Here is a 19,961-nt window from a genome sequence, read left to right on the forward strand (position 1 = left end):
GTAAGTCCAGAGCTTCACCATCCAGATCTGGCTCCCCAGACCAAGGCTGAGATCTCGCTGCTTTATTCTCGCGATTTTTATGATCGCTTGGAGCTGAGGGGAATGCTGGCTGCAGAAGGCTCACAGCTGAGTCCCTCTCAAGCAATTATCCTCAGGTGCAGGGAGTTCACTGGCAACAAAAGCTTCTTCCCAAGGAAGAGTTGCCCCCAGCTACTGATGACTGCAGACATACAAGGATACGTTCAGTCTGCTTGCCTCAATTTGGGACAACTTTCAAAGTCCCCTCCAGGTCTAGAGCAACTCAAGGATTCTAATGAAATCTAATGCAAATAGAGCACAGCTTCTCTCCCATCTTAATCCTTCTCTCACTTCCTTTCGGGTATTGCATTGCATTCCCCAATATCCTGCTGCAAACACTCCTGCATCTCAAGGCTGTGTCCCAGGAAAGCCCAGGGCAGATTGTTCGCACTGCAAGTGGTCCTAGGAAGCAAATTATAAAACAGAATTCGGGGAAGCTGATAATGAAGATCCTTTTATTGGTCATAGCTGAAATATGTATTATTCTCGGCGTGCTGTAGTGGTGCAATTATTAAAACTTCTACCTGCGGTAAATTGAAACGAGACATCAGTGCATCAGAAAGCAGCAGCAGGTACAGTATCTTACATCTTTGAGAGGCTTCAAAGGAAAAGCAATTATAAGAACTATGGAATCAGACAACATTTGCTGGCTACTACCAATGAACTGTAAAAATTCAATGGCACTCTGAGGGGGATTAATCTTAACTTTAAAGCTAAATATGAAAGTCAGAGGGCCTCCTTGGAAGCATGTAAAAAGATTCTCATCTACTGCAGACAGAGGAAAGAAAAAGCTTAAGGTCAGCCCCAACAGTGAATTATAGGGAAAGCAGAGTCCAGCTAAGAGAACCTGAGTTCTCAACCCTGGCAGGTATGACACCCAAGCTGGGACTTGGAAGGAGGACATCTGGGCTGGCACACTTGAGAACCTTGACCCCTCAGATCCAACTCCACTTGCTAGCCCTGCAGAAGTGGCTTACTCTTCTCAAAGCTTATTACCCCTGACCTTGCTTGAAGATGCTGCAGAGCCTTGATAGAGAATACACACCCTCTCAGATTCTCCCCCATCGCTAACCATAACTATAAGACTAATAACTTGGGTTAAATCGCAGCATCGCTCAGCCAAAAAAGTTCTGGGCCTCCAAGGGGAGAAGAGGGATGCCAAAGCTGCTGCAAGCCCCAGTGAGCGTGACTCAGCAGGAGGCAGGAGAGTGCTCATAGGGCTGAATCCTGAGGGTGCCGGATCAAAGATATGGAGCATGAAGTCAGATAAGAGAGAGTTTATCAAGTTTATCAATATGGGGGTGAAGCAGTATAGGAATAATACTAGATTCCATCATGACTGAAAAAACACTTTCTTAGAGGCTTGACTATGACTGCTTGATTCCAGTAAAATTTCGTAGTTGAAATTAACTTAACCACATCCTCAAAGGAAAGAATATACCATGATAACATCCTTTCTTAACATCATGTTCTGCAAAATGGTTTTGTCCATTAAATGGCAACCAGAATGTTTGTGCAAGCATTGTTTTATAGGTCCTTGGAGTGGTCCTCTGTCCATGGAAAACATCTTGTGACTACCCCAGGATCAATTGCCTCCAGATGAGCATGGGACAACTGACCTCATGCTCATTCTGAAGCCCTAACCACGATGCAAGGCCCCAGTATAAGCCATCCACAGGAACTCCTCGGGGAGTTTCTCTTTTCTGGTTGACTCCCTTGTGCACAAGCTCTTTTCAATAAAATGCTTGATCTTGTACTGAGTTCAGTGTTGATTTCTATGGCATTGAGACTCAAGAACCAGGCACTCAGGGTCTAGTAACAGGGCACTCTCCTGTGACACAGGACTTAATAATCTGACAAGAACCCTGGGAGGTGGTGCAAACACACTACTTAGATGGCTCTGAGAAGGCTGGAAAAAGCCATGTGGCTCACACTAAGAAAACTAAAAATGTCAAAATGTCTGTGATAGTGAAAAGGGCTCAAAATGATCGGGAAAGGTAATATGATAGGCAGGACATTCTAACAGAAGAGGGAATATGAACCATTATTCACTGGCCAACTGTGCGCCACAAATAGGTGTGAAGGGCAACTCTTCACTGAAACAATGGGGAATGTGCTGGTGAGAAAAGCACCAGAATCGGTGAGAAACGTATTTCTGGCTATTCTTTCTAAGACAGGACTAATTGTAGGAAATGCTGTAAGGTATTGACCTACTCAATAGTAATAGGAATTTTGCCTTCTTAAAATAATAAAAGCCAGGATACAATACTTCAGAAACAAGGGGTATGCAATTATCCAAATGAAAAGCAAGGTGGAGTTATAAGTTTACCTTATTGGGTTCACTATTTTTTAAAAATTATTCTAAATCTCTACAGTTAAATTACTTTGAAATGATTTGATTTTTGTAAGGATTTCTTTTAAACTATGTTAAGAGAGACCAAAGCAGCCTATAGTCTAAAGTTCAGTTTTGCCTCACTAATGAGGCAATAAATACCCTCTGAGTACCTAACCCCACCCCCACTGCCCATCTGGCTGTTGGACATACCGACAATTCCTTTCCCCTCTTTGTGCTCAGGGGATTGTTTTGCCCGTTCCCTTTTGGTCGCTCTTTCCCAGCCTTGAGTACTCAGCTGAAGACCAGGGGGTTCTCACAGATGTTTGGAGCCGTGTGTGTATGTGTAAGGATTTCTCCTATTCAGTATTCCTCCTCGAGAACTTTAATCATGTTGGCCTTCCAAAACTCTCAACTCTGTCTCCTCAGCTCAACATATTTACAAGTGAGAACAGAAAACTATATTAAGAAAATGTGACAAGACAATCAAATTGACCAAGTTTAGGCATCTACTCATGCAAATCTGTGCAAATTTTTTCAAATAATTACTAGTTGGTGTGTTACTCTTTCCCAGAAATCTCAGAGAGATCTGAAATACAGAATAGGTGTTACAAGAGAAACTCTAGTTCTTCTTGCCAGCACAGTAAAGAATTATATATCAGCAAGCCTATTAACGAACATGCAAAATTTATTAGTGCTAAGTTCTAATGGGAGAGAAAAAGCAAGGTGGTAAGGGCACGAGCGGCAAAAGCAGGGTGGCCAGAAGCCAGGTGGCCAGCACCTTGATGGCCAGCACCCAGGCAGAGGTCCTGGGTGGCCAAAAAGGGGGGTGGCCAGAGGCCTGGTGGTAGAGGTCTCCAGCCCAAGGCCAAGTGGCCATGGACCCCCCCATGTGGCAAGAGAGCCATGAGCCAAGAGAAGAGGCCAAGGGCACAAATCTTTTGTTCTGAAGACTTAAATAGTTGGTGGGGTGGGGGTGAAGAAGTTACATATTGCTTGATGGGTAAAGTTGGTGCCAGCTTTCTGTGGAGATGTGACTGCCTAAATGTAGGATTGGGTGGGGATCTGGTCGCCCAAATCTTTATCTTGCTCCCGACTGTATTTGTTCATTTTGCATATGTGACGGGGATCAGGCAGTTAACCAAAGTTATTTTATGGATTTTTTCTTTGGTTACGGTGGAGTCCCTCCCCATCGCCCTTCCAGGCCTTGAGATGAATACATAGTCTTAACGTTTTCCTCTTCCTGCCAGTGGAGATGATACACATAGACTTTCAAAGGCTTTCCTCCCTCTCCCCTGCACTATCATAGTTAACTTGCGTTGTTTGGAACACCTGGAAGTCTTATAGGACCAGGCTCAGGACTACTGAGTTATGTGTGAGGCATGTTTTTCTTTTCTTTTAGCCTCCTTTATTAAGTTCTATGATAGATTGCAATGGTAAGGGCCCTGCCTTCATTTCCCCTTTGGCCACCCATTTCTAGCTGCTACCTAAGTGTTAAAAGGTGTTGCCTGGCAACCAGGATGCTATAGTTGCTAGCCAGCAACAGCAGAGCAGTCTCAGGTCTCTTCCTACGCTATCTCCTGCAACATAGGTATGCCTCCAGGAAGCTTTATTAAGATATTTAATTAGCAGAAACTACCATAAAACACATTTATATAACCATTTAAATTTATTGGGTTATTTCAATCTGCAAAACTCAATACTCTTATACTGTGGATAAATTGCTAATATCTAAGCTTCCATATTTTTCCTGTGGCCTCCATATTGCATGTCTTTGTAGTAAACAAAGATGGAATTCCTGGCCAAACAATACCGCTATTTCCAGAGACTTGTTGCTCACTCAGAGTGGTGGAACCCTGCAGTCAGGTTGGACTCACATGCCCTTATACCACAAGGGGTAGATATACAAATTTCTACCTACCAGAAATTTGGAATGGGACATAGAGGTACCAATTAATGTCTTAAGTATATGAACTGAAGTGATCTTTACAACTGCCTATAGCTGTCACATGGAAAAGCAGGGAAAGTTGATCTACAGAGAGATGCAAAGAGAAACAGACAAGTTGGGAAAGAGTAAACAAGGTTATTGATAGCTTTCCAACTCTTGGTAATTTCCTTGTATGAAATATATCTATGTTTCCTGACATTGAGTTCTAGTAAGAACCCATTTCAATAAATTCTCCGTTCTCCACTTAAACTAGTATAATGTTTAAATTGACCTAGTATGCCTTGTGGGGTATAATCAAAATGCATCTTCATTTGTTTCCCATCGTCCCTTTAAAATTTATACAATGAAGGAAAATTCACTTTTGCCCTCGGATGAATTGTTTCTCTAGTAGGTCCCATAAGTTTTTGTTCTCATCTAAGGTATAAAATGTCCTCTGGTGTCTAAAACCCAAAAATCATCTCAGTTCTTTTATTTAAATTATCCATGCCTACATAATAACCCAAATTCAACTTTTCCCTGAGATTACTACTAAAGGTTAGGTACTTGTAAATGGAGAGGGAGAGAAGCAAAGGGTGCACATCATCTTCTCTACTAACCATGTCTTCTCCTCTCCTAACTATAGTTTCTGACATCCCCAGGGTTGAATCCAGGAGGAAAAAGAGCATGGGGTCAAAAGCAGTCACATATGGTGGGCACAGGTTTCGTTTGGCCATGAGTACCTCTAAGTGACAAATGTACTGATGCTGACCTATTCCACCAGAAACTTTGTGAGCATTCCAGAGAAATACTACTCACCCCATGCTAAGTCCCTCTGGCTGCCATTCCTGTCATGTGATAAATACACATATTCTTCTGGTAGCCCTTTCCTCTTCACCGCCTCACCCCTCGGATTCCCAGTAGTCCAGGTAATCCATGCCACACAAAATTCCCTCTTGGAATACTTTTGGAGGCTCTCTTGGGCATAATCACAAATGACTCCATCAGTCCTGTCTTTCCTGTGAGGTCCACCCTTGGTGCACAGGAGGCGTGCATTCTTTGCACAGGTGCCTCTGGGAGTGGGTTGTTTTCAAACAGCCCTCTGGTCTCTCTCTGCACCCTGCTGCCACCTGCTGAGAGCAGCCGCCTCTTTCCTAGATCAGCAGATACATCTTATGTTTTTTTCTGAATTATCCTATTGGAATACACCATCCTAATCTCTTTCTCAAGAAGTGGGGATCACAAATCCTTTTTTTTCCTTCTATGCAATTGACCTGGGTCATGGTCCCTAAGAGGGGCCAAATGGACCAAGATATATTTGCCCACTTACTTTGAATTTTTTCATTTCAATATCGCACTTTCATTTCTGTGAAACATCCATCGCATCTAATTACCATGGTCAAGAGTTAAATTTTATCACATAACATTAATGTTAGTTAGCTTCTGTTACTATTCCTCCCACTCCTGCCAAAGAACATTAATGAAGCACTCCTCCAGTATTCATAGTAAATACCTTCATCACAGGCTTTAATGAATCTATAGGCAAATCTCACTATTGAATGACTGTGAAGGTTCATGCAATATAACAATTTGCTGAGTCAAGAATTTAGCTAACAAGTGAACTAGCAAACTATTCAACACCCTTCTCCATATGTGATCTTGATTTTCCTTACCCATAATGGGATAGAAAATAACTTTTGTGAAATGCTTTAAGAAAAAGATCATTCCTCTTTAGAAAATAGAAATCAAAGACTGTAGTGTAGAATATGACTGCAGCTTAAATCCATGGCTTTTAAACCACAAGATCTTCCATTCATTGAATAAAATAATAAGTGAGCACCTAGCATGTACAAGCCACTGGGATGGGTTATAAGACTAGATGTTGAATAAAATGCACATGACTCCTGCTCCTTTGTTGCCTGCTATCTATGTTTGGTCTGGCTAAAAAGAAAACCAAAAAGGAGATTCATGAAATTATTTCCACCAATGCCCTACTTACTTATCAAAGGAGAATGAAAACTGTGATGAAAGGGAAAATCTGCTTAACTTATGATGTGCAAATACACACAGGAAAGATGTGCCTTGAGTAAAAAATGTGAATATTTAGAAAGCCAGGTGCCTGTACAAGTTCTTTTCATAAGGCAAACAATTGAACTGACCTATAACAGAGTAATGATAAAGACAGGTTAAGAAATATTTTTGCTGCGCATAATATAAAGTTGACAGGAAAAATAGAAGGTTAACCACAGTTCTGCAGAATTGCTCTGTCCCAATCTGAAGAAACTAATGAAAGATGAGAGCTGTAGCTTGGAACAAGTAAGTACTCAGTGTCCGTTGGAGAACAATGCCTTCTCAAACACACACACACACACACACACACACACACACACACACACACACACACCCCCCCATTTGTACTAAAACAAAAGCCCTCCTCGTTCATCAGTGCTGCTTTTATCTTGTACATTCAAGGAGGTTGAAGGTTAATATTATAATAATGATGAACTATAAAATACTGTAGGGTTTATTTTGCACAGAAATCTAATCTTAAACTTCATGAACTACCTTATTCCTTCATTTTGGGGTTAAACATTTCAATTACATGTTGTTCGATTAGAGAGATACATATGGCATGGAGATTTTGAAGAATCATCCCTAAGATTATCAAGAGATCTAACTGTTGTCTGTATATATTGCCAGTAGGTACTGATTTCTTCCAATGCTGGTACCTAGAAGCAGTCAGACAAGCCTCTTAAGTCATGAATATTTAATAACCTACTTAAAAAAGACTTTACCAAAAATGAGTGCTGGAAACCTGCATTGGTTTTCCTGAGTACTTTCCTGAGTACTTTGCATGTATCTTCCAAGACCCACTATGATTAAATACTAATTGGTGATTTCTTCCTGGATTGTGGGGACCTGAGCTGTGCCTTGAGGAACAACTCCACAGTAGGACTAAACTATAACCCAGCCTAGGGCACTCTTGAGACCAAAAGTGGGAGCTGCTAATAAATATGCAAAAAAAAAAAAAAGGAGTTTAAACTAGCCAACAGCAATTTATGGTGACTCGAGCTGAGTCTTCAATCAGACTACCTGAATGCAGAATCTACATTTGCTTCTCTTGAATCACAGAAACAAAAATGCAATTCCATAGACAAGAGGAAAGATGTCAAAACGTGAGGACACGTACGAAGTGTGGAGACTCATGGCTGAACCGCGTGTATCCTCAACTGCTGAAACTGCTGAATGTGGTAGCAACTGAAGAGAGGAAAAAGTTTTGATCTGACACTCCCTGCCCACACACCATCCACATCCCCCAGGTACAAGTGGTTAACTCACAGGATCCCTCAGTGATTAACTAGAGCATTCAGGGGCTATTGCCCTTACTCCTGGGAAAGAGAGATACAGCTGTATTTGAACAAATTACTTTTAAAGATTGTCTTGGCTACTGATCCCATATTGATATAGAAAATCATGAATTTATAATATGTATTTTTCTCCTCTTTATTCATTTGTTCATTCACTCATTCATTCAACCAATATTTGTGCCTATTACATACTAGGCATCGTGCTTGGTTGTAAGGACAAATGATGAATAAGGCACAGTGTGGCTTCTGCCCTTATAAGAGCTTTCCACCCAGTGAATGAGACAGATCACGAGCAAGTAAACTAGCCAACAGGTACAAGGCTATGGCCTGAGTCACTAAAAAATAAAATGGGGGCATGTTTAGATGGAGTGGTCAAAGTAGGCCCTTGGAGGAATTGAAATTTAAGTCAAGACCCAAAAGGAAAGAAAGTCTCCACTTGCTCCATTCCTTGTTACTACCCTTCGATTTTCTCTTTTCTGTTCATTTCTGCATATATTTAATATTGTGTTGTACCACCTTTGCACTTGTTTTCTTTCTCATCCATATTTATTCTACACTCTTATCTTGGCCACTTTGTACGTGGTCTCTAGGCAAGATCTTAATAAAATCCACCATTTTTCTCTGGAAGATAGAAATTTAAGTCAAATCTTTATTCATCATTAACCTCATGTTCATAAGTTGGTCTTATTATACCAGAAAATACTGTTTTAAGATATAAAACAAGGATTAGAACATATTCTGTAACCTTTTATTTGAAATTTCTTGTGTGATTAGAATTGCTTTCGACAGAAAAAAATAATAATTGTATCAGTTGGTGAGGCTGCTTGTCTCATGAACATAGCCTGGGTTCCTTTTCTTCTTTCCTTCTGGCTCAAGATTCTTATGGCAGACCCCTGAACATTCGCAAAGCATCTGCAACATAGGACATAGGCATAAGAAGTTATTTCTGATCATTTCTTGTAACCGATTCAACAAATTCATTAAACTCTGTGCAATGGGGAATACAAGCACAGCCTTGCACTCCAAGCTTATCAGCAGGCAGAGCAGTGAAATTTGCTTTTATTACTATGTAACACAGATTTTACCCGGCTTTATTAGTCTAGTGGTAATAAATGCAGCTCATATTAACAGTAATAACTCTAATTTCACTAATTCTTGTCTAATTGCTGACTCATGGCCTTCAACCTCATGCTGAGCCCCCACTAATGTTTTTGCAGTCGTGTCTTCCGGGTACTCTTTTTTGTTCCTTGCAAGTGGCCCTGGTGCTCTGCAGTGTCTGACAGCCTCTGTGATCTCACACAGGGAGCACGGTTTCCTCAGTGTTTGTATATAACCCTCTCTTCTTCCTAGTGCCCAGCTTTCTTATTGACCTGGCTTATTGTGCCTGGCTCCTGCTTTCCTTAGCACAAGTGCTCTCCAACGGACACCTCGGGCCCCATGCAAGCAGATGTGAGCTGTCAGCTCATCTAAGCAGGTGGCTGCAATTGGCTAAACTAAACAATAATGGTCTCTGTTTATTCTGACCATCCCAGGACTTTCACAGTTGTCATCTGAAAGGAAGGGCGTGGAGTGATGCTCCACTTCCCCTGAGTTACTAATCTCAAGAAAGGCATGAAGGTGGAGTCTCCACATTTGGTGGAAGCTCATTCCTTTACTAAAACTGGAATTAAGACCATGCCTCCTCTAGATCTTCTACTCTCTTTACCAGAGGTCAGGAGGAAGGCTGTATGATGAGACTAAGACCACATGTCAAAATAGCTTTAATTAACACCTTGACCTAATTTTTCTATTAGTCAGTCCACGAGGGAACCCCAAAACCCAACAATTTCTTCTCTCCAAAACTCACACCCTTTCCACAAGCTGTGTGGATTCAAGCAGGACTAACCTCATTATTCCTTTTGTCTTTATAATGTTATCATAACAAGCTAGGTCTCCAGGATATCATCCATCACCCATTCTCTAATCTCCACTAGGAGATGCAGTCACATCCCCTGATTCTTTCCCACATCACCACTCCAACTTCTAAAACTTTTCTACTATGTCCTCTGAAATTCACCATTCATCATCACCAAAATCCTGTATCTTAACATTGCTTAATGTTTACTTCATTTTCTGGATCGAATGAAAATCTGATTATCCCCTGTAGGCTTATTTTTCCCTTTCAAGAATTTCAAGTCTTGGATTTTCTTTTCTTCCCAAAGTCGTTACAGTATTGGTCTTGGTGATTCTCCTTGTTCTCATTGTCACTTCTACACTATTCTCCATATAACCTCCATGTTAGTAAATCCAGCACTTAATCTTCGTCTTATGTCACCTCTCAAATATATTTGATGGAGTGAATAACTTGCTCTTTCTCAATATACTTATCTCATATGGCATTCAAGACATCATCCTCCCTTGGTTTTCTTCCAACCTCTTCTCTACTTCCTTTGATAATTATTTTTCTTCTCAACTAACTCTTAATGGAGAAGAACCCTGGGGGTCTCTTCTCTATAAACACATTCTTGGTGATATCACTTATGTTGTGTATTGTGTATGTGTGTGTGTGTGTGTATCTCCAGCTCAGATCTCTTTCCTGAATTCCAGTCTTGTATATTCAATAATTCTCTCTATAGTTTCACTTGGTTGTCTAATTAATACTTCAAAGTTACCATATTCCAAAATGAACAATTAATCTTACCCTCCAAACTTGCTCTATCACACAACTTTTCCTTTCTCATTTGAAGGTAATTCCATGTTTACTGATTCTCAATTTAAAATTTGTAGAGTCATTGTTGATACTTTCCTTCACACCTGTATCTAAAATACCGGCAAGTTCTATCGGAGCTGCCCTTAACATAGACAAAAATTTGCCCACTTCTTGCCTCACCCACTGCTTCCACCCTAGTTCTATTCCACATCATTTCTGGCATGGATTTCTGCTTTTCATTTTTCTTCCCTACTGTCTGTTCTCAACCCAGCAGCTAGAATAGTCTTTGTAACATATACGTCATCTATCTGTCACTTCTCTGCTCAAAATCCTCCATTGCTTCCCCATTTCTCTCAGAGTAAAAGCTTTGTCCCTGATGGCCCCTATGACCGCTCTGACTTGACATCCTTGCTTTCTTCTCCTTGCTATAAAACAGGCACACTCAGAAAGGGGGAATTGTACTATCTGTTCCCTTTTCCCAAGATAGTCACATAGCAAATATCCCCATTTCCTTCATGTTTTTTGTTCAAATTATCTCCTCAAGGAGACTTATCTTACCCATTCTATTTCAAATTTAAATGGCTCCCTAAAACCACCCCAGAACTCCTGATTCCCTTTGCCTTGATCTCCTTTTTTTAATTTTCCATAACATTTATCATCTACTCATGTAACTTATTTTAATGTGTATTAGTTATTATCTGCCTCTTCTGCCCAGAAGGGGAGGGATTTTTCCCTTGTTCACTGATACAGTACAAGTCCTCAATACAGTATCTGCCATATAGTATGTGCTTATCATATACCTGTTTAATTATGTTAAAGCTGATATCCCAGAAGAAGTACAGTAAAATGTGGTATGTGTTTTCAAAAAGGGTAAAATATAATATTTCTAAGATAAGGACAAGGAGATTTTATTTCTCCTAGAAATACCAAGTAAAGCTTCATGAAAAGGTAGAATATGATTTGGAGTTTGAGAAGCGGGTAAGATTTTTTTTAAGTAATGATGATGAGAGAAGTATATTCCAAAATAAGAAAAAAGATTAAGAATTAGACAAAAAAAAAAACCAAACAAAAGTGCATGAAGTGGAAAGTACTTTCAGTTGGCTAGAATGTAGAATTTAGAGTAGGAAGACTAAGATGTACAACTGAAAAAAATAGAATAAGATAATTTGGTCAATGGACTTTAATGTTACAAAAAAAGGTTAGATAATATATATAGTATGCCACAAATAAAAGCCTTTAAACACACCAAGGGACTGGGATGATGCATTGGAGCATAGAGAAAAGGGAAATAGAGATTCTCCTGGAAAGTTATTGCAATTTTCATGTGAGGAAGTATGAGGTACTTAACTAGGCAATACTAGGAGGGAATTTTTTTAAGAAGCTATAAGCTTGATATATTCAGAGAGAGTAGAATTAACAAGCCATAGAGATTGAAAAAATTAGAAGTGATGAGAGAAATGGAAATGGCAAGGTTTCTATTCTGAGTGACTGAGTATAAGAGAGAATACAAGATGAAGAAGATACATGAGAGAACTTTGATTCAAAATTATTTTTGAGAAACCCAGGAAACATGTTGAAAATATGTGTTTGAAGCTCAGGAGAGAAGTTTAAGCTGAAAGAATAAATTTTGATTTTGTGGTTAATGAGCATTACTGTGCAGTATCTGACCACTGAGGTCAGAATTTACAGAGAGAAACAAATAACAAGAGGAACTACCTTATAAATATTGAGAGAGGTGATGGAAATGTTGCCATAACTCACTTAAAGAAGAGGAGAAAAAAATGGAGGTAGGAGAAAGATAAGAGTAGTCAGGGAGGAAATGTCAGTGTTCCAGGTCCTTGGTAGTCAAATCTAAGTGACAAATTCTATATGCTGAATAAAAATAGATTAAGGTCATTAAAGTAGAAGGCACAATAGACTGCTGAGATCAGAATGATCTTGAGTCATTAACATGAGTGCTAAAGTCTGAAAGAAAAGTGACAAAGGTTTGGGTGAATAGGAAGACTTATTTACCCACAATGTATAAGGGCTATAAATGTGGAACACACCAAGCAAAGTGATAGAAACATGATTTATATCTGTGCAGTTCCTTAAGCAGATGATACAAAGGTATCAAACAGCTTTTACATTTTCAAATTAATGATCTGACAAATATATTAAATGGCACTGCTCCAAAAGTGTTACAGGGCTCTCTAATATTAAGTACATAGGAAAATAATAAATTAGCTACCTTATAGAATCATAAAGAAAAATTACGACTTTTCTGTGATCACACATTCAAATGTCAAATTTGTTTCATAGGATTTAATTTCTTATTATGTGGTGTTTTATTTATGTGAAATGTTTAGCCTTTATTAGTGGGATATAAATAACTGATATAAATATGGCCTTCTATGTAAATAAAACAGAACTTGATTGTGATGAATGCCTTCAATTACATTCAGAACCTAGGTTCAATTGGTGACTCTGGAGATAGAAACATACGAGTTCTACAAAAGATGAAGCAACATTCTCATATGTTTTTTAAGTCCCAGATTTGTATTTTATGAGTATTTCACTTCATGTCTCTATATGTATTTTAAATTATTAGGGTTTTTTTCAGTATTTTCTTAAATCTTTCATTGTAGTTCTCCACAAAAGTCACTGGCCAAGTTTTTTTTTAAATCATAAATCCATTTTCTATTTGATGTCTTAGTGTGTAACCATATGATTCTCTATAATTATGAATGATGATTTTAAAGCTGAAACTTATACAAAAGCACATCTCAACATTAAACATTAAGACATCACTTTAAAAAAGTAAGAGGCACAGGCAGCAGCAAAGATAATTAATACTACAAGGAAAGAACTAGACAGGAAAATAAATGATCTAAGGATGATTCTGGGCTGTCAAAATTTTTTTTCATAATTTGAAATAACAGAAAAACTCAGGTCCTTATGTTCTCATTACTCTCTTCCCTTACTCTGTTGATCCAATCTGCTATCAGTCTCTAGTGCTCAAGACAACCCTTAGACCTCAAGTAAATATATACAGATTTTCTTTAAAACTTTTTTTATGATTACTTTGCCTTCAGAACAGAAGAAATGGGAGTTGCCGGTTGTCAAGTATGTTTATGTAGCAAATGTTTTATTTGTGAATATCTTGCCTTAAGGAAAGAAGAGATAGAAGCTTTGAGTTGTCACATTGATTTTAGTGTTGAATATATTACTTCAAGAAAACAAGCATAGCTTGTATTTGTCAGCAATTGCTAACAATAAAAATGTGTCTTTTTCTAGCACGCCTGCATTTATCTCACTAAGAAGTCAAAAGCTAATGAGTTGGTAAAAATAAATCTCCCATTTATTGTGGTTGAAGTAGAAAAAGACATTCCAAGGTCAAAATCTGTGAGCAGAGCAGAACTGTACCAAATGGTCTCTCCCATTGGTCTGGAGCTTGTAGGAAATCCAACACAATAGTTCCACCTTTCAATGAACGTTAGCACCATGACCACTAAGTCAGATACAGGCCAGTGAAATTCCTGACTGTCACATGCACTGCCATCTCATCTAGATGCACACTACTAGACCCTGCTTACAAATGTTTTCATCCCAGTAGGGGAAATAGCAAACTGGATGATCCAACATTCAGTTTTCTACATTAACATCCATACTGCAATAGTACTAATCTTTGAATAGTACTTATTATTCAAATAATAAGAAAAGTGAAGCTTGGATTTTCCTTAATGTCTCTCTTTTTCCAAGATTTTATTTATTTACTTTTAGAGAGAGGGGATGGGAGGGAGAATGGGAGGGAGAGAAACATCAGTGTGTAAGAGATACATCGATCGGTCGCCTCTTGCATGCCCCCAGCTGGGACCTGGCCTGCAATCCAGGCATGCGCTCTGACTGGGAATCAAACCAGTGACCTTTTGGTTCATAGGTCAGCACTCAATTCACTGAGCCACGCCAGTCAGGGCTGCCTTAATCTCTTGATTTGGGAAAGTTTAAAAATAAAAATAAAAAAGAGGCTGCAACGATTGGAACGTTCACTGAAGCACCCTCTAAACTCTTTATCAGGACTGTGAAGTAATTTTGGGTAGTACAGCCCAGAAAGGTCAGCAGTGCACTTAGTTCCCTGAGTCTAACTGATGACAAGTGACCCTCGATGCCCTGTGCTCCCCAAGGGGCTCCTATTAGTTCATGAGGCTCTGCAAGTAACAAGGATCAACTTCAGAAGTTGCAAAAATTATTCCTATATTTGGTGAGGCTTGTCTGGAGACCCTCTTGGATCAGCCCTGACTCTTATTCATAGGCTGGCTTCACATTCTGAGAGTGAAGCCCTCCATTTCACAATATACGCTTGAAATCTAACAAGGTCAAATACAACTCCAAGAACAAACTTCTCTCAGTAACAATATTTTGTATTAATCTCTCCCTCCACATGACTAAATTTAAGAAATCATACTCAAATGAGAACTTAATATTTTTCTACTCACAAAAATGGAAATAACGTATTTGTAAATCCACAGGATTAAAGAGCTCTTTTAAGAGTAGAGGACACAGTGTTTCATATCTGAAAAGTATTTTATTACACAGCAGTATTATTAATCTTGCTTGCTTCTTCATCAAACTTGAGTGATCAGGCGTCCTGTCTGTTGCTTTCATTATAATGTGTTCTTCAAAAATGAGCCAAAGATAGATGTCAAGAGTGAAGAAGAGGTTCATTTACCTTCATGCACTTTGCAGGGAAAGCCTTGGATGATTATGTAAGACACCATCAGAATTAATTATCAAATGGATGAATGAATTTTAAAATGATGTTATAATTCATTGACCAGATTCTTGTTCACCATTCTTCAATTATGGTGGGCCTATTCCATCTCAGATTAACATTCTTCTTTCTCCTTAATTGATCTCTTGTCATCTTCAACAAAAAGTCATTTGTTAGTACAGGGAGCAAAGTTAAACAACGAACCTACTGATGTTGACCCACCCTGACGGCACACGTGTTTGTAGTGGATAGAAATGGATATCACACACACACACACATACACACACATATCTCATGTTGGGATTATGTTAACCAAGGTTTATATTCAAAATATGTAATAACTAGTATAGCATGGATCCAACCATCAGAATGAATGAAATGCTTAGTCAGAATGAACATGGCATAATCCACTGGTATAGCCATATTAATACATTTCAAATATTACCTTTGAAAAATATAATTTGTTCTCATCTTTATTTTAATTTAAAATTAAAATGTTATTATAACACTCAAGTAGGATTCTATAATTATGTAATCTTCATTGATATTTGCAGTGTAAACTGGGAGATGCAGCCTCATGTGCTATAGGGGCAAGGCAGAAAGAAAAAGGCAGGAAGAGCATAAGAGAGCTGGGAGTGGGAAAGTGTAAAACATATGAGTGGATTTCCTCAACCAGAAATATTCAAATTCTTCATGTTCAAACCTATGAGCATGACAAAATCCAATTAATACCTTCGAATGCTATAATGTTTCCCAATCTAACCAAGAACTTCTGAAATGCACTGCATTCCTCATGATGGGCTATGTCATTAGTCAAGGGGGTGGAAATATTTATAATAAAAATAAATAAAAATCAAATATAAAAATTGTCCTAATATATCTCTTAGACAATAAACTGGGAGGTTAGGGATCATGTCTTATAATCCTTAGACCTTCCATGGTATTACTCTGTCAATATAAAATGAGTACAGATTTTTTTTCTGTTTGCTTGTTGTTTTACTATTTTAACATAAGAAGGTTTTGATTTTTCTAAGCGAATGATTTTATAGTAGAAATAGGGAAGTGCTTCACAAAAACCATTAAAAATTCTAACGGGTAACATAAAAATGTAATTTTATGTTACCTAAATTACTAAATTTACTAAATTTACTAAATTACTAAATTTATATTACTAAATTACAGGTCAAATTACTCAATACTCATAAAGGCTATATGGAGAAGGAATACATATGATCACAAATGCTAAAATTTCTTTACCCTCTCAGAAAATTGCCAACACCCTGTGACAAAACACTGCTATAAGCATCTTGAAACCTACATATGAAGCTATCCAGGTTTGACAAACCAATATATTACTCATTCATTCCACAGGATTTCATGAAAAACACAGAAAATTTGTTAAAACATCATGGAGTCAATAAAGAAATTCCTTGAGTAGGCCTCAATCCTAAAGGGACTTAAAGGAAATTCTTTCGGTCATGAAATAAAGATGAAGAAACCCACAATTCACGAGGGACCACTAGAATAAAATATAGTACCCATTTCTCCAACAAATCATGCACAAAGGTGTCATCCAATTAGAGAAAAATACAATGCATATTATATTTACCAAGTTCTCAAAACCAAAAAGTCTGAGGATTTTTTCATTTGATTCCAACATCCTCCTATGTGTATGTCAGACCTCAAATCTGCAATTTTGTGGCTAAAAATTAACTCAAGGATTTGAAGAAAGTAGAGTGGGAGAAATACATATAAAAAAAGGCAAAAGGATTCGGTTAGCATAACACAGTGACGTTCATGCTTGATCACTTGATAAAAGTCTAATGATGACCACATCCAAGGTCATTGGACGAATAATAAAAATAAAATGCAGAAACTAACACAAGTTCTCTCCAAGGCAACAGCAATTAGGACATTGATCTCATACCAAGAAAATGCACCAAATAAAACACTTTATGAATCTTAATGGTACAGAATTAGAAACTATACCATATACTCATAATTCATATTTTAAATGTATTTTGAAATAACACTGGTCTATTACACAAACTGATGGTGGTTCATCTCTGACTACAATGGCAGCATGTATTTGTGGTAGGTAATTAAAGACTATTGTCTCCATTTTGACAGTTGATGCAATCTGAAAATATTTCTTACACAGAATATATAATAACAACAATAATCAATTTTCAAATCAGTTGATTCTCAAGATGATACCACAGGTTTTAATCCATCTTTTTACTATCATTTCATAAGGAGAAAAATACAAGATAATGAGTTTAAGTTTCTATTCTAAAATAGCTGCCAACTTTTAAATGCTTTGATATAAGGGAAAATACCAATTGCTTCAAAAAATCTTATTTTCCTTGCATCTTTGTATTGTTGGTTAGGATCCACTTTTAGGTGAGATCATATAGTATTTGTCTAGACCAGCAACACTGAAAGGAAAAGAAATCAACAGAGACAAGAGGGGGGGGCGGGGACAAGGAAGGGAAGGGGAAAGTCAAGGAACATATAGCAAGGACTCATGGACAAAACCAAAGGGGAAGAGCTGAGGGAGAGATGGAGAGAGGGGGCAAGGGAAAGTGGTGGGGGGTTGGCAGAGACAAATGTATTTGAAAAAATAAATTAAAATAAAATTTTTAAAAAATAAATAAATAATTAATTAATTAAAAAAATTTTAAAAAATCTATCTCGAAGATAGAGCATTAGCTAGAGAACTTCAATATAAATTAGAAAAAAGATATTATTCTAAAAATATTAACAAAATTGTACTTAGAATTATGTCATATCCTGAAATGAGCATATATACCTACCTTTGCAAAATAATTACTCAGATTGATTTTTATTCACGTCAACAAATTTCACAGTCAATTCTAATTAATCTCTTGAATTTCTGTGGATTGAGTAAAACAAAGATTTTTATAATCTAGAAAAATACCAACATTAAAAACAAGTATACATGCAGGCTCCCTACTAAAAAGAATAAAAATCTTCCATTATTTTAAAGAATAGAATGCACTATTCTCACCAAATGACCAAACCCTAATATAGAAAAATGTTAATATTTTGAAATGTATTCTCTAATACATAGAAGATAATTGAAATAAATGTTCTTTCCAAGATTCAGATAACTCCAAATTAATTTATAAATTCAATAAAATCCTAGTAAAAATTCTATTTGGATTTTTTGAGGAAGTTAACTATTCTCTAAAATAAATATTGAGGAATAAAGTCCAGAAATAGCAAAGTCAACCATAAAAATGCATGTGGGCCACTTAATTTATCAGATATTAAGAAACAAAGTAAGCCACAGAGGGATGGCTATATATAACATTGGTCCAAAAACACACAATTAAGTAAGTGGGATATAAAAGAGAACTGAGAAGAGAAAATGGTTGGGTAAATAATAATAACAATAAAGGCAGAGAGAAATCCTGAACTGTGAAAAGAATCACAGCCCAATACGAGAAGAGCTTATAACACCAGAATAAGCTGAGTTGAAGCAAGATTAACCAGGAAACCCCACTCAGATTGTGACTTAAGCCAAAAAAAATAGTCTAACGGTCCACAAGTTTCTGGTGGCTAGCAGAGCTCCTAGGAGCCAATGAGTAAATGCAGGACTGTATGAACCTTGGAAGACCCAGTGCAAGATAAAAATGTGGATCCCGAAATGCTGGAGAAAAAGTGTTGTTAACAATATTAAAATATAAAACTTCTTCCTTTCCCATTTTCTCTCTCCATGTGTGATGATGTTTTTTACTATGTAATGTTATCCTAAATAAAGAAACATTTTAAATGTAAATTATTAGTATAAATTTTACCATTATTTTTATATTTGGCAATGCCAGTCTTAAATGCAAAATCAAGAGCATTTATGTCAATTAAATAAATTACAGAATTATATTTTACGTAGCTTGCATATGAATACGTATTATATTCTCATAAGAGCAGTGGAAAATCTGCATAAAATTGACACAAATTTTTATGACATACTCACCCCATCAATATTCTTTAACTTTGGCATATTAATGAATAAGGAAGGGTTGAAAAGAAAAGAAATTATGGGTTTCATTACCTGTCCCTTTCTTTCTTTCTTATCGTTTCCTATAAAAGCAGTTGGCTAATGCAGGGAAGTAACATGAGGAAGAAAAGTCATGACAGAGTTCCTTGGTTGGTTGTGTTTCGGAGAGTCTGTCAACTGAATTATTTCCACAGTCAGGGCAAGTTCATTTGAACAGAATGGATGGCTCTTGGGGCTGTTTGTGTGCTTGCTCTCTCAGTTCTCAATGCAACATGCTTACTGTATATTCACTTTGAATCTTTTGGAAACTCTACACATCATAGATGGTGGGTAGAATATTAAAATAAGCTGCCCCTGGTTGCACATACCCTGTATAATTCCCTTACTTGAATAAGGTGGGGCATGTGAGTGTGATGGAATGTCACTCCCATGACTATGTTACATTATAAGATAAAGGGAAATGGGCTTTGCAGATGTAACTAATATCCCAAACCAGTTGACTTCAAGTTAATCAAAACGGTGTTTGTCCCAGGTGGGCCTGAACTAATCAGACAAACTTTCAAACTCCAAGCAATAGCAGAATGTCTCTCCCTCTCTGTCCCTCTCTCTTTCTCTCTCTCCTCCTTTCCCTTTCCCACTGCTTCTCTTTCTTCCACTCTCCCCACTGCTCTGAGTCTTCGAAGAAGCAAGCTTCCATGAATTCTACTGTCACAAGAAAATGAATGTTGTCAACAATCTGAGGAAGCTTGAAAGCAGATCACTTCCTCGTCAAGCCTCCAAATGAGAATGCAGCTAG

At 37.7% G+C, this 19,961-nt stretch overlaps 1 pseudogene; it reads left to right on the forward strand.

Moving 5' to 3' along the window:
* Positions 1-553: 553 nt before the first annotated feature.
* The window catches only part of LOC129083533 (60S ribosomal protein L9-like), a 142,017-nt pseudogene continuing 122,609 nt past the window's right edge, over positions 554-19,961 (forward strand).

The sequence above is a fragment of the Pteronotus mesoamericanus genome, unplaced genomic scaffold (assembly GCF_021234165.1).
Source record: "Pteronotus mesoamericanus isolate MK-2021 breed Mesoamerican mustached bat unplaced genomic scaffold, CSHL_Meso_final scaffold_167, whole genome shotgun sequence".
In the NCBI taxonomy this organism is placed as follows: Eukaryota; Metazoa; Chordata; class Mammalia; order Chiroptera; family Mormoopidae; genus Pteronotus; species Pteronotus mesoamericanus.